General features: G+C 36.9%; 1 protein-coding gene across 14 annotated transcripts in view; it reads left to right on the top strand.

The window, feature by feature from the left end:
- PPFIBP1 (PPFIA binding protein 1) overlaps positions 1–16,052 on the top strand; it is a 238,084-nt gene that overhangs the window by 98,375 nt on the left and 123,657 nt on the right. The window contains exon 1 of one of the 14 annotated variants that reach the window (XM_056797648.1): positions 3,381–5,819. The exons of the other annotated variants lie outside the window; for them this stretch is intronic. The gene's annotated coding sequence lies outside the window, so the exon portion shown is untranslated. Of the gene's footprint in view, positions 1–3,380; positions 5,820–16,052 lie in introns of those variants that run through there. 14 annotated transcript variants of the gene reach the window in all.

A 16,052-nucleotide genomic window follows, 5' to 3' on the forward strand; every position in this document is an offset into this window, starting at 1 on the left:
ACTCAAAATTTAAAAATCATGAATGTTAAAATGAGTTTTTACACATATTGGGTAAAATAAGATTTTATTTTAGAAAAGAAGAAAGTTACCCAGCTACTGAGAAGTTAACTATTATTTACTCAGACTCTCACAGAACATATGAATCTTTAAACAAGAAGTCTTCCTGTTCCTGAAGATCGTTCTCTAACATTCAAAATTCATACAAAAGTAGTGCAAGGGTATTTTTTGGGGTAGGTACTAGAAACTGGGTAAAATGGGAAGGGACTCTTATATGAACCTGAAACTGGAATTGATCAGATTAAGACATTATCTAGGAAGGGCATTCCAAGCACCTTGAGTATACTATGCAAAGACATCAAGACAAGATGGAAAAATCTCTAGCAAAGAAGAGTAAGAAATCTAGTCTGACTGAACTAGAGGACATGAAGGGAGTGATAGATATAATAAGGTATGGTGGATACAGGTTGTAAAGGGCTTTAAATGTAAAAGGTATCATCCTAGAAGTTTTTAAAGAAGTCAGAGTGGAAAGGAAAATGCATTTGGAGACACAGAACATGAGCTCAAAACTCACCTGCCCTTTACTATCAAATGATCTTGGGTAAAAAGCTTAAACTCTCTTACCTTGGTTACTCATCTGTAAAATGAGGGGATTGGTCTAATGTTTCTCCAACATCTAAATGTGGGATTCCATGTAGGAATCAAAAATGACATGATGATTTAGGCATATCACTTTGAAAACTGTTTAGAGGATGAATTGGAGAGAGATGAGGCAGTGAAAGCCACTCAGATAAAATTTGCTAATGCATCAGATCCATAGGGTGTTGGAGAGGGATAGGTTGACATGACACGGAAGCCAGGGATCTGGCCAGGTGACCAGGAGGATGGTAATATGTTTAAAATTAATAAGGAAGTTTCAGGGATTTAGAAAATAGATAATGAGTTTGAGATACCTACTGGACATGTAGTATAAAGATGTTCAAAAGACCATTGTTGATATCCCATGCTAAGGGTTTGTATTTATATGTATGGGGGGAAACCCTGTTATCTGGTTTCTTTCAGGGAGGCCACATGCCGGGAGCCATCTCCTGAACCACAAAGTGAGTCCATTTGTGTCCTTTTCCAATCAGTTTCATCTGATAAGATCTCTTCCATCTTCCACTTTGGAGGGCCTTCCCATCCTCCATAGGAGTCCAATACCACTGCCTGTCCCTGCCCCTGTCCCTTTGCCATTGCTTGAAGAAGTCACTCCATCTCCCAGCTCTAGGTGTTTTTACTGACTGTCTTCCATGCCTCTCCCTTCTCATATCTGCTTCCTGGCTTCCTTGAGGTCTCAACTGAAAATCTCCCTAATACTGGAAGCTTTTCTCAATCCCTCTTAACTCTAGTGCTCTCCGTCTATTGATTATTTCCTATTTATTCTGGATATATCTCATTTGTCCCTGGTTATTTGAATGTTATCTTCCCCCTTAGGATGTCAGCTCCTACAGGGTCAGGACTGTCTTTGCCTTTCTTTTAACTTTAATGCTCCAGGCTCAAGGGACAACTCATTCCCTTGGTCTGGAGATCGAATCTCATGGAGTCACCTGGACTGGCTTTGTTCTCCCTTTGCTATCTCATACCCTAGGTGGACAACAAATGCATTGATTCATAAGAAGAGAGATCAAGCTCCTTTCCCCAAGGAATTTATTGTTGACAAAAGAATGGGAGCCTCTCTCCAAGTGGGTGCTTCTTTGGACTCCACCATCCACCATCCAGAATGGCCAGGCAGAGGTTAGCAATCATCAGCTCACAGGAGAACCTCCCAAGATCTCCTTTGTGATAGGCCCAGGCTAGATCAGCTCTTAGTTCATTTATACTTCTGATGATCCAGGTCTTTCCTCTGGTGCTTGGAGGCTTCCTGTCTTCCAGGCTCCTGAGTGCTTCGAATAGAATTTGTAGCTGCTTTCTATGCAGCTGGAGTTGGAGGTGGGGAGAAATGTACATTGTAACTTTATCCATGGAAACTGAATCCTATGAACTAAATATAAACATTTGTAGGGGGAAATGACTTTCAATGTGACAACTACCATGCTAGGTTTGGAACCAGCCTTGAGGAGAAAAAAAGATCATCTGAGGAGTAATCCCCCTTCATTTTGGATCTTTCTCCCAACACCCTCAAAGCCAAATACTTTAAAAATATGATTTATAAAAAAGAATATCATTAGTTTGGTATGCTTGAGAAAAACAGATCAGCATCTATTTACAGCAATAGTTGTCATTGTCCTTGTAGTAGTAATATGAATAATATAAATGAATATTTATTTTTAAAAAATACCTTATTTTCTGACTTAGAATTGTTACTAAGTATTGATTCTAGAAGAGTGGTAAGGGCTAGGCAATAGAGGTTTAATTGACTTGCCCAGGGTCACACAACTAGGAAGTATCTGAGACTAGAATTGAACCCAGGACCTCTGGATTCCAGGCTTGGCTGGTAAGCCATTTAGCTGCCCCAACATGCCTTGTCCCACCCTGGTAGCCTGCCTTCCAGGCCTGGGATTTTTGCTTTCCTAGATTGTTTACTTCTGCAATACAGTGGTGCAGATTGGAACTTTGTTCAGTGTATTATACACTGTAAAAGCCCTATCTGGCATTACATTGTTAATGACTTCTTTAATTGCCTTCTAAAGTCTTGAATTATTCTAAGCATTGACCTAGCTTCTTTGTGCCTGAGGGGTAGTGCTCCCTCCATCTACCTTTCTGGATGCAGCTTCCAGAACGACCCAAAGGCATTCTAGCTCCATAAAAGGCCATCCCTACTCCTGCCCCTACCTATTAATGGCTGCATCATCCTGGGGTCTGACAGGACACAGCACCATCTGCCATGAGCTCAACCCAGATGGACAACCTTGATTACTTGTCTCTTTATCTTCTGATACTTTGCTTATGTCCATTTACCAATAGTTAGAATGCGCCTGTCCCCTGAAACCAAACATTCCAAATACCAATGATTTTAAATCTCTACCCATCTCCAATAGACCCCTTTCTTAGATCTGTTCTCTCCCCCAGATCCCCCACTTCCCAACCATGTTCCTCCCTTTCATTTTAAACTCTTTCTCTTTTCTCTCTTTATATTTTCTTGATTCCCCGAATCCTTATTCCTTCCTAGGGACACTTTTCCTGGCCAGTGTTCCTTGCAAGGTTAGGAGAAGGTCAGAATACTTTTTGCTTCCCATTGCCATCTTCAGACTCTCCCTTTCAAGTAATAACAGCTCCTTTCAGGTTCTCACTACCCAAATCTATCAGCTGATTTTGATCCTGGTAGCAATTTAGTTAAATTAAAATTAATTAATTAAAAAGTCAGCCTCCCTCCTTCACTTTAATACCTTAGATACACTTTCTTTGTACTCTCACACTAAGGGAACTTTTAGCATACATATTGATTAATGTTACCTACAATACTCTATAATGTTCCCATTAGAACTGTGATGGCAAACCTATGGCATATGGGCCAAAGATGGCACATAGAGACATCTTTGTGGGCATGTGCAGGCCCACATGATCATGATCAGCTGAGAGCCTGGCCCTGCCCAAATGCAGGGGGTGGGGCATTCTAACTTTCCTCTACCCTCTTCTGGTTGCCTTCACTCAGCAACCCTGCCCTCAGTCTATCCCCCAAATGCAATCAGAGGGCAAGGCACACAGTTGGGGTCACTAAAATTTTTGCCATCACTGCATTAGGGTATATAGAGGCAAGTAAGATGAAATACATCTTAAAAGGTAGGCTGCAACTAGATTGGGGTATTTTAAAAATTGGTTCATTTCTTTAAAAACCCCACAAAGGGGGGGGACTCAATGGATTGACAGCCAGGCCTAGAGACAGGAGGAGGTTCAAATCTGGCCTCAGATACTTCCTAGCTGTGTGACCCTAGACAAGTCACTTAACCCCCATTGTCTAGCCCTTATCCCTCTTCTGCCTTGGAGCCAATTTACAGTATTGATTCTAAGGTGGAAGGTAAGGATTTAAAAATAAAAAAATAAAATACAATTAAAACCCCACAAAGAAGGCAGGATTAGTGGTGATAATCCCATTTTGCAGATTGGGGGTGGTGGGGTAATAGACTAAGTGACTTAAAAAAAACCCCAAACCCTTTCCTTCTGTCTTAGAATAGATACTAAGTATTGCTTCCAAGACAGAAGAGTGATATAAAGGCTAGATAGTTGGAGTTAAGTGACTTGGCCAGAGTCACACAGCTAGTGAGTATCTGAATCCAGATTTGAACCCAGGATCCCCCATTTCTTATCTACTGAGCTGTTTGGCTACCTCTGCTAAATTATTTTTTCAAGTTCACTTAGTGGTAGAGCAATGACTAGAACCCATGTCTTCCTAACTCCCAGTTCAGGCAATTAGTCACCAAACATTTAATAAAGTTGGGAGATAGGGTATTATGTTGGAGAAATAGCAAGGAGATCAGTGTCACTGAATCACAGAATGTAGAGAGGGCAGCAAGAAAACTTGAAAAATAAGGAAAGGTCAGATTATGAAGGACATTAAAAAATCAAAAGATGATTTGAGCTCAGAGGTCATAGAATCCTGTGAATGTGTGGTAACATGGTAAGATGAGTGCCCCAGAAAGATCAGTTTGAAAGCTGAGTGGAAGGTGAATCAAAGTAGGAAGAGAACTAGTAAGATCAGTTGGTAGGCAATTATTACAGTTCAGGCATGAGGTGAGGAGGACTTGTCCCAGGGTGGTAGCAGTGTCAGAGGACACAAGAGAATAGGATAGTGACAGAGAATGGGGAGTTGAGAATGACGCCATACTAACTCTCTAGAGGAAAATTTTAAATTACAAGATTTATCCTGTAGACCAACCCTTAAAATGCAAAGGAAAAAGGGGTAGCCAGGTAGCACAGTGGAGAGTACCAGACTTGGAATTTGGAGAACCTGGGTTCAAATCTGGTCTAGACATTTCCTAGCTGTATGACCTTGGGCAAGTCACTTAACCCCAATTGTTTAACCCTTGCCAGTCTTCTATCTTAGAACTGATTTGAAGTCCAAAGGTAGGGGTTTAAAAAACTGCACAGATTATCTTTTCTGCCTCTGTCTCATTTTGTTACATTCTTATGCACTCCTTTTAGGCAACGTCCTAATTCCATTTCTCTGCTTACATGGCCTACCTTCTGGTTAGATTGTAAACTTCTAGAGGGCAGGTAAGCTAATCTTACATATCTATTTCTCCTCTGGAACCTATCCCATAGCAAATTAGATATGGAAGAACTTCAGTAAGTATTTATTCATAGGATCATGGACTAGAGTTGGCAGGTTTTTAAAGATTAGGTTGTACAGCTCTCTAGATGAGCATCACTAACTATTGGAATGAGCAATGCCTGAGTTCAAGGAGTCTGAAAATTTGAAAATGAGAATGTGACTTTGTAAGTTTCCTTTCCCTGTTTCAGTTCCTTCATTTGGCAGCACGTACCCCTCCAAGCAAGAGACTGGGTGGTGGTGCTGTAACTCTTACTCAAGCCTTAGATGTCACTTGGAGTGAGTTTGTCTAAAAGGGAACAACTATCCTGGAACCAGAGGGTCTGGGGAGGTTGAAGCAAGCTCAGCATTCCAGCACACTCCTGAGGAGCAAACGAGTGACCAAGCAGTGGCAGAGAAGGGAGATTCTGAAGAGCCAACAATTTCACAAGCAAAAGATGAAGGTGGAGGGAAGTCCCAGGAAAATCCTTGCTCTTTACTAAACTTCCCCTCTTGGTGCCTGTCTCTCCACAGACCCAATGCTACATAATCTGCAGCTTCATTACCCAAATGTTTCCAGGAACCCTTGATGTTCCAGGTAGGGTGTGTGAAGAACAAGTGATCAGAAATAAGTGTGAAAAGGTAGATGGGCCAGATTGGGATGGTTTTTAAATGGAATTAACTCTTTGAAAACCCCATAAAGAAAGCAGGGCTGATGGTGAGAATTGTGAATTTTGCCTTTAACCACAAAGAGGCCATGTGTTAGTGAAGAGAAAATATCAATTTAAAGTTAGGTAGAGATTCCAATCATCAAATGGTAGAAATTTTTCTTACTGGAGAATGGAAGTGATTGTGGCTGAACTCAAATTTTTCATTCAGAATTAACTTCCTAAAGCTGAAGAGGAGTTAACAGACTGTTCCATTTAGGTCTAGGAGATAACCACTCTTGATATTAAAAAAAAGTATTCCATAAACTAAGCTGTCTCAATGAGGAGGTCATTTTCAATAACTGACATCAGCAGCAAATCCTTTAAAGTTTTAAGTGTACCATATTTAAAAAACAACAAAAACCTTACTTTCCACCTTAAAATTGACACTATGTATTGGTTCTAAGACAGAAGGGTGGTAAGGGCAATGGGGTTGAAGGATGTCTCAGCCCAGATTTCTGCCCAGGATCTCACATCTCTGGACCTGGCTCTCTATCCATTGAGCCACTTCACTGCCCCAGTGCACTAATTTTTTTTAAACATTATTTTATTTGGTCATTTTCGAACATTATTCATTGGAGACAAAGATCATTTCCCCCCACCTATCCCATGGCCGACGAGTGATTCCACTGGGTATCACATGTATTCTTGATTCGAACCCATTTCCATGTTGTGGGTATTTGCATTAGAGTGTTCATTTAGAGTCTCTCCTTAGAAATGTCCCCTCAACCCCTGAAGTCAAGCAGTTGCTTTACCTCGATGTTTTTTACACCCACAGTTTGTCCTCTGCTTGTGGATAGTGTTTTTTCTCCTATATCCTTGCAGATTGTCATGGACATTGCATTGACACTAATGGAGAAGTCCATTACATTTGATTGTACCACAGTGTATCAGAATTCAAACTGAAGTTCCCTGCTTCAATTCAGTACTTTTCATTATACCACACTACCCTCCTTCGAATGAATAAAAGTTGTCTTCAGTTTATTAGTTGGACTGTATGTATAATTCAGAGTTGGGTTGTCTTTTCCCCACTCCTACCAGAATTATCAAGGTAGAAAAATGAATTAGTAATGATTTCAAGTAGCCATTAAAGATAAAAAATTACCAAACGGTATAAACACTTGATGTGTCAACATCTAGAACTGAATGTACTATAGACATCTTGAACTCAAATTCGAATTCATTTCCCTTTTTTTCCCATTTGAATAAGTTTATTTAGTCAATTTAGAACATTATTCCTTGGTTACCAATAATCACATTATTTCCTTCCCTCCCCTCCACCCACTCTTCCTGCAGCCAGCCCTCAATTTCATTGGGTATTACCTGTGTCCTTGATCAGAACCTATTTTCATGTTGTTATTTACACTAGGATGTTCATTTAGAGTCTACATCCCCAACTGTATCCCTTTGACCCATGTATTCAAGCAGTTGTTTTTCTTCGCTGTTTTTACTCCCACAGTGTTTCCTCTGAATGTGGATACTGGTTTTTCTAGTAGGTTCCTCCGAGATGTTCAGGGTCATCGCATTGCCACTAATGGAGAAGTCCATTACATTCAATTGTACCACAGTGTATCAGTCTCTGTGTACAATGTTCTCCTGGTTCTTCTGCTTTCACTCTACATCAATTCCTGAAGGTTATTCCAGTCCCCATGGAATTCCTCCACTTTATTATTCCTTTGGGCACAATATTATTCCATCACCAATATATACCACAATTTGTTCAGCCATTCCCCAATTGAAGGGCTTCCCCTCATTTTCCAATTTTTGGCCACCACAAAGAGCGCAGCTATGAATATTTTTGTACATGTCTTTTTCCTTCTTATCTCTTTGGGGTACAAACCCAGCAGTGCTATGGCTGGTTCAAAGGGCAGACAGTCTTTTACCACCCTTTGGGCATAGTTCCAAATTGCCCTCCAGAATGGTTGGATCAATTCACAACTCCACCAGCAATGAATTAATGGTCCTGACTTTTCCACATCACCTCCAACATTCATTACTTTCCTTTGCTGTCATGTTAGCCAAACTACTAGGTGTGAGGTGATACCTCAGAGCTGTTTTGATTTGCATTTCTCTGATGATAAGGGATTTAGTACACTTTTTCATGTGCTTATCAATAGTTTTGATTTCTTTAACTGAAAATTGCCAATTCATGTCTCTTGCCCATTTATCAATTGGAGAATGGTTTGATTTTTTGTACAACTGGTTTAGCTCGTTATAAATTTGAGTAATTAGAACGTTGTCAGAGGTTTTTGTAATGAACATTGTTTCCCAATTTGTTGCTTCCCTTCTAATTTTGGATGCTTTAGTTTTGTTTGTACAAAACCTTTTTAATTTGATGTAGTCAAAATTATTGATTTTACATTTTGTGGTTTGTTTTTTTTTCTAGTTCTTGCTTGTGTTTACAGTTTTTTTCTTTCCCAAATATCTGACAGGTATACTATTCTTTGTTCACCCAATTTGCTTATAGTTTCCTTCTTTATGTTCAGGTCATTCACCCATTCTGAGGTTATCTTGGTGTAGGGTGTAAGATGTTGATTCAAACCTAATCTCTCCTATACTGTCTTCCAATTTTCCCAGCAGTTTTTTTTTTATCAAAAAGTGGGTTTTGGTCCCCATAACTGGGATCTTTGGGTTTTGGGACTGACTTGCTGAGGTCATTTACCCCAAGTCTATTCCACTGATCCCCTTTTCTGTCTCTTAGCCAGTACCAAATTGTTTTGATAACCACTGCTTCATAGTATAGTTTGAGATCTGGGACTGCAAGTCCTCCTTCCTTTGCATTTTTTTTTCATGATTTTCCTGAATATCCTTGATCTTTTGTTCTGCCACATGAACTTTGTTATGTTTTTTTCTAATTCAATAAAAAAGTTTTTTAGTAGTTCAATGGGTATGGCTCTAAATAAGTAAATTAATTTGTGTAGGATTGTCATTTTTATTATGTTAGCTCATCCCACCCATGAGCAATCAATGTTTCTCTAATTGTTTAGATCTAGTTTTAATTGTGTGGAGAGTTTTTTGTAGTTGTGTTCATATAGTTCCTGAGTTTGTCTCGGTAATTCCTAAGTATTTTATATTGCTCTAGGGTGATTTTAAATGGAATTTCTCTTTCTAATGCTTTCTGCTGAAATGGGTTGGAGATATATTGAAAAGCTGATGACTTATGCGGGTTTATTTTGTATCCTGCAACCTTGCTAAAATTGTTGATTGTTTCAACTAGCTTTTTGGTTGATTCTCTAGGTTTCTTTAAGTAAACCATTTATCATCCTCAAAGAGTGATAGCTTGATCTCCTCATTGCCAATTCTAATACCTTCAATTTCTTTCTTCTGTAATTGCTACTGCTAGTGTTTCTAGTACAATATTAAATAGTAAAGGTGATAATGGGCATCCTTGTTTCACTCCTGATCTTATTGGAAAGGCTTCTAATTTATCCCCATTGCACATGATATTTGCTGATGGTTTTAGATATATACTGTTTATTATTTGTAGAAAAGGCCCTTCTATTCCTATACTTTCTAGTGTTTTCAATAGGAATGGGTGTTTTATCAAAGGCTCTTTCTGCATCTATTGAGATAATCATGTGATTTTTGTCAGTTTGCTTGTTAATATGGTAAATTATGTGGATGGTTTTCCTAATATTGAACCATCCTTGCATTCCTGGTATGAATCTTGCCTGGTCACAGTGGATGACCCTTGTGATGACTTGCTGGAGTCTTTTTGCTAGTATCATATTTAAGATTTTGCATCTATATTCATTAGGGAGATTGGCCTATAGTTTTCTTTCTCTGTTTTTAACATGCCTAGCTTTGGGATCAGTACCATGTTTGTGTTGTAAAATGAATTTGTAAAACTCCTTCTTGGTTTATTCTTACAAATAGTTTGTTTAATATTGGGATTAGTTGTTCTTTGAATGTTTGATAGAATTCATTTGTGAATCCATCTGGTCCTGGGGATTTTTTCTTAGGGAGTTTTTTGATGGCTTGTTCAATTTCTTTTTCTGATATGGGGTTGTTTTAGTACTCTATTTCTTCCTCTGTTAATCTAGATGATTTATATTTTTGTAAATATTCATCCATATTATCTAGATTGCCATATTTGTGTCATATAATTGGGCATAATAGTTTTTATTGATTGCCTTAATTTCCTCTTCATTTGAGGTGAGGTCTCCCATTTCATCTTGGATACTGTCAATTTGATTTTTTTCTTTTCTTTTTTTTAATTAGACTGTCTAGTACTTTGTCTATTTTATTTGTTTTTTTTTTTTTAAGTACCGGCTTCTAGTCTTATTTATTAAATCAATAGCTCCTTGACTTTCAATTTTATTAAGTTCTCCTTTGATTCTTACGACCTTTAATTTAGTCTTCATCTGAGGATTTTTAATTTGTTTGCTTTTAATTTTTTTAATTTGCATGCCCAATTCATTGACCTCTGTCCTTAATTTGTTTATATATGAACTCAAAGATATATATTTCCCCCTGAGTACTACTTTGGCTGCATCCCATTGGTTTTGAAAGGATGTCTCATCATTGTCATTCTCTTCAATGAAGTTATTAATTATTTCTTTATCCAGTTTTGGAGAATCATATTATTAAATTTCAAATTAATTTTTGATTTACCTCTCCATGTACCCTTACTAATTATTATGTTCATTGCATTGTGGTCTGAGAAGGTTGCATTTATTATTTATGCTCTTTTGTACTTGTTTGCAATGTTTTTATGCCCTAATACACGGTCAATTTTTGTGAATGTACCATGTGCTGCTGAAAAGAAGGTATATTTCTTTTTGTCCCTATTTATTTTTCTCCACATGTCTACTAACTCTTAATTTTTCTAAGATTTCCTGTAGTATTGTGTCTAGGTTTTTTATTTTGTCATGGTCTTCTGGTAGACCAATGATTCTTAAATTGTCTCTCCTCCAATGATTTTCAAAATCCTCTGTTTTGTGAATGAGATGTTTCATAATTTCCTCAATTTTTTCATTCTTTTGGTTTTGTTTTATAGTGTCCTGTTACCTTGTGAGATCACTTAATTCTAGTTGTTGTATTCTGGTTCTTAAAAACTGGATTTCATCTTTGGATTTTTGGTCATCCTTCTCTTTCTGGTCTAATTTTCTATGGAGGTCATCTTTCATCCTCTTTACCTCAACTATTTTTTGGACGGGCACCATTTCTTATATATTGTTGTTGGTCATTATAATTTTCTTCATTTTGAGCATTGTCATTGTTTTCCCAATTCCTATTTCTATAATTTTGGTTTCTAAAGTTCTTATTTCTATAGTCATTATCATTATTTCCATAATCATTATTATAATTTATAAAATTTCTAAAATTCTGGTTTCTATGTCCATTATCATAATTTCTATAGTTATTATTTCTAATGTAGTTATTAAACTGTGTATTCTTCCTATCATCTTAAGAAAGGTTCTATATTCCATCATTTTGTGGCCCTTCTTCTCACAGAAGTGTCAGGTTACAGATTTATCTGTGAATTCCCACAAAGGGGCTATAGTCTCTCCCTCATTTTTCAATTGTCTCTTTAACATTTCAATTTCTTTCTTTAAATCTTCCACTAACATATTGTTTTCCTCAGGTCTTTTTACACGACCTTTATAAACATAGGTTGCTACTCTCCTCAATTCTTAGAGGTCCGTAGAGTCCCAATTTGGATAGCTAGTTTTAAAGTAGTCTTTTCCCACTGAACAACAATTCTCAATGAATTGCCTACGTATTTTTCTAAAGTCTCTCTCTCTGGATAATTCAAGGTCCATATATGTATTTCCTACGTCCATAAGTCTGTCCATAAACTAGGAGGAGGTTTCATCAATTTCTTGTCAGGTTCTTTCAAATTTTGACCATTTTTCAGGTTTTTCAGAGCAAACTCTCATGGCTGTCAATAATGCTTCTTTGACCTGGTTTAGTTTTGTGTGATCTAATTCAACATTGGGGTTCCAATGTGGATCTTTAGTTGGCCAATAATTTCCTTTTTTACCTCGCTTTTCATTAGCCAGAGGGAAGATATTGTTTTTTTTCTCTTTTTATTAAAAATGTCTCTAACAAATTTTCAACATCCATCCAAGTGGGGTCAAAAGTTCTGAATATGTTCTCTAATTTTTTTTATAATTAATATTGTTTCTTCCTCAAATGATGGTATATCTTCCTTAAATTTCTTTAAATCCTCAGGGCTAAAAGTTGTGTTATGTCTTACCAATACCAAGTTTCCATTTTTATTAAAAGTGGGTACTTCCCTTAAAGGAAATAACCTATCTGAATTATTTGGTACTCCTGTTTCTGTTTCTAGGCTTCTTCCTCCATTCTCAATGGGGTAGGTATGAGAAAGAGAAGAGTTGGGCCCACTAAGGGAGAGGGTTTGTTGTTGTCCCATAGTGCCAGAAAGATCAGAGGTAGGGTGTGAATTTAGGTTAGAGGCATTAGGTTGTTCAGTATGGGTGGAAACCCAATTGACTTGGGTATATTTCATATTTGGGAAGTTTTCCCTGGCGACCACTTTATATTTGATTTAACTCGAGACAATGTCTTGAAACCATATTTCTGCAGTCACAGTTTAAGGCAACCACTCTTTTAACTGTTACACTATGTCATACACATCTGCACATGCTTCTACTCCATAAACTCAAATAGCTTCCTATCACCTCATAAAATCAAATTAAAAAATCCTCTCTGGCACTCAAGGCCCTTTATAACGTCCTTGTCCCCAACCCCCTTCCTCTTACCTTTCCAGTCTTCTTACATTTCACATTTTTTTAATGTAGTCTTCAGTCCAGTGGCACTGACTTTCTTGCTTTATTCTAACAAGATGCTCTATATCCTGACTTCAGGATTTTTCACTGGTTGTCCTCTGTTCCAGGAATATTCTCTTTTCTCATCTCTGCCTCCTGGCTTCCTTGAATTTCTTCACGGCTTAGCTACATTTCTGTCTTCTGCAGGAAGCTTCTTCATTCTAATACCTTCCTTCAGTTAAGTCATTTCAGTTTATCCTGTAGGTATCTAGTTTGTTCATAGTTATTTATATGTTTTCTCCCTCATTAATTTTTGAGAGCAGGGAATATCTTTTACCTTTATTAGTGCTTGGCCTGTAATTATAGAAGGGGCTTAGCAAGAATTTACTGACTGAAAATTAGTAGGGCATAATAGATTGATCTTGGAGTCAGCAAGACCTTAAGGTTCAGTCTTGCCCCAAGCTACTAGATGAATTACTTTGCCTTTCTCAGACTTAATTTTCATATCTATAAATTGGGGGGAAATAGCACCTTGAAGGGTCATTTGAGAATCAAATAGCATTAATATCTTAAAACTGCATTGAAACTTTAGAGTCATCCTGTGAAAGTAAAATGCTTTGTAAAAATTTTTTAGTGCTGTGTAAATATTAATTGCTATTTTTATTAAAATAAAAACATTGCCATCGCAGCATGTTGTAGCTTGAGTAACTAAAAAACTATGGAAACAAAATCATTATGTAATCTCGTTAGTCAATTTTTTCAGTTGTGTCCAACTTTTTGTGACCTCATTTGGGATCTTCTTGGCAATAATAGTGGAATAGTTTGCCATTTCCTCTCCAGTTTGTTTTACAGATGAGGAAACTGAGGCATTATATAATACATAGAATGTAGCTCCATGTTTGGAGTTTTTTATAAACATTCATCGTTAAAATTTTGAGTTCTGAATTCCCTTCCTCCAGTTCCTCCATCACCCAAGTAATAATACTCACTATACATGTGAAGTCATTCTAAACAGTTCCATATAAGCCATGTTGGGGGGGAAAAAAGAAAGAAAAATGAAGTAAAAAAATAAGCTTGAAACATTTGGTTCTGTTGTTGTTTAGTTGTGTCTGACTCTTGGTGATCATTTGGGGTTTTCTTGGCAAAGATACTCAAGTGTTTTGTTCATTTTTCAGATGAGGAAACTGAGGCAAACAAGGTTAAGTGCCTTGCCTGGGCTCACATAGCTACTAAGTATTTGAGGCCAGATTTGAACTAAAAAAGAATGAGGCTACCTGATTCCAGACCTGGCACTCTGTTTGCAGTTTGAAATCAGGTACTTCTAGGCCCCCTTCCTTCACATTAAAAAAATATATATATATATATGTCTTTGATATTCTTGACTTTTGTTTCTTCCAGGTGAATTTTGTTATTTCTTTTCTAGCTCTATAAAATAATTATTTGGTGGTTTAATTAACATGGCATTGTCTAAGTTAATTTATCCAGATTTGTCATTTTTATCACATAAGTTCAGCTCATCCATGCCATTTCTAATATTTTGCTACCTTTTTAGCTCTCTCTATATTTGTGTGAAAAGTATTACATAATTGTGTTCATATGATTCCTGGATGTGTTGGCAGGTGGGCTCTCAAGTATCTTATACTGTCTGTAGTTATTTTAAATGGAATTTCTCTTTTTCTTTTGGGTTTGTTGTTAATGGATAGAAATATTGAGGATTTATGTCCATTTATTTTATATTCTCCAACTTTGCTACAATTTTTTATTGTTTCAACTAGTTGTTTTATTGATTCTGTAATCCTTTAAAACCAAAACCCTAAATCACATACCCATGTCCTTGCCACTTCTAAATCTATGATCCTATAAACAAGTAATCGCCACTTAATAGAGAAAATAACTAAATAGGTAATAAATAAAATCATTTTTAAAAAGGCTCAGGAAATGCCAGGTAATTAAATGACCTAACATTTACTAACTTGGGTTCTCATTGACTTTCTCCATACCATCCCACCCACTTCATTTTCTGGTTTTGATTCTTTATCCTTAGTATCCTATAGTCATTGGTATCATATAGATTTAAAGGTACCCTTAGAGGGCATCTAGTCTATCTCCTTCATTTTTCAGATGAGGAAAATGGGACGTACAAGTATTTTAATGATTTGCCCAAGGTTACACAAGATATAGGGCAATACTAGGATTTGAGCCTTGACCTCTAATACCAAGTTAGCATGTTTTAAAATTGTATCTTACTGCCTCTAAAGTAAGTCATCCAGCAGCAAGTTAAATTTACATTTTTGGTCCTAAACTTTTCTTGGATCAGATATTTGTTGAAAGAAAGCCAGTTGAAATTATAAATAGAGGGCCCATACCTATAGCATATTTTTTTAAGCTCTTTCCTTAGCCAAGATTATTGTAAATCTATTCAATCTTTTTTTTTTCCCCGAGGAGAAAAATTAGAAATGTTCAGCTTGATTGTAAGTGCTTGGGACTAAAACTTGTACAAATTAAATGAAATCAAACTTTGGATCACCATAAGGAAAAATGTTTTAGCAATTAGATCTGCCCCCAATACAGAATGAAATGTCTTGCGAGGGAGTGAATTGCCTATCATTAGAAGTCTTTGGCAGTAGCTGAATGACCACTTGTTGCAGATCCCAAAGATGAGATTCATGATCATAATAATATTTTGCATTTATATAATATTTTGAGATTCATAAAACACCTCATAGATTGGGATTGAGACTAGATAACCAACTGATATCCCTTTAAACTTAAAGTCTTTGATTCTATGACTACAAACTCTTTGCTTAAGCAAGATAATCCATGATACATCTGTATTGGCCCACATTGGGGCCAAAAGTTATGTCTGTCTAAAAGAAACTATGTTATATGTACTTTTTAGCTTTGCATAACACACCAGCACATTTTGGGGCACATAGTGGATTCCCAGTAAAAGTTTGCTGATTGATTGGACAAAGATGTTAATAATGGAGAATGCACAAGTTTTAGAAGTATTTGAGGTAAATGGTGTGCATTGACATTAGATTAATATGTTATCTCTGTGACATGATGAAAATCAAATCAAACAGAACAATGTTCCAATCAAAAAATAGTTTGAATTTACCTGCCAGATCAAAGATAAGCAAAAACAGTTTCAACATCTGATGCTGATTTCAGGGAAGAGTTTGTATGCCTTACCAAAAAAATCCTCTTGCCTTCAAACTATCTCTTAGAGTAAATACAATAAACATAGCCATTTAAAATGTATCTTTGGGGCTCTTTCTGGTTCTATTATATAACATACTTTTTAATAACTGCTTGGTGCTGGCTTGAAAGTGCCTATTTGTGTGGAGGCCTTTTGTTTTGTTTTGCCTCTATGATTGTGATCCCAGG

Source organism: Monodelphis domestica, chromosome 5, assembly GCF_027887165.1.
Source record: "Monodelphis domestica isolate mMonDom1 chromosome 5, mMonDom1.pri, whole genome shotgun sequence".
Taxonomy (NCBI): domain Eukaryota; kingdom Metazoa; phylum Chordata; class Mammalia; order Didelphimorphia; family Didelphidae; genus Monodelphis; species Monodelphis domestica.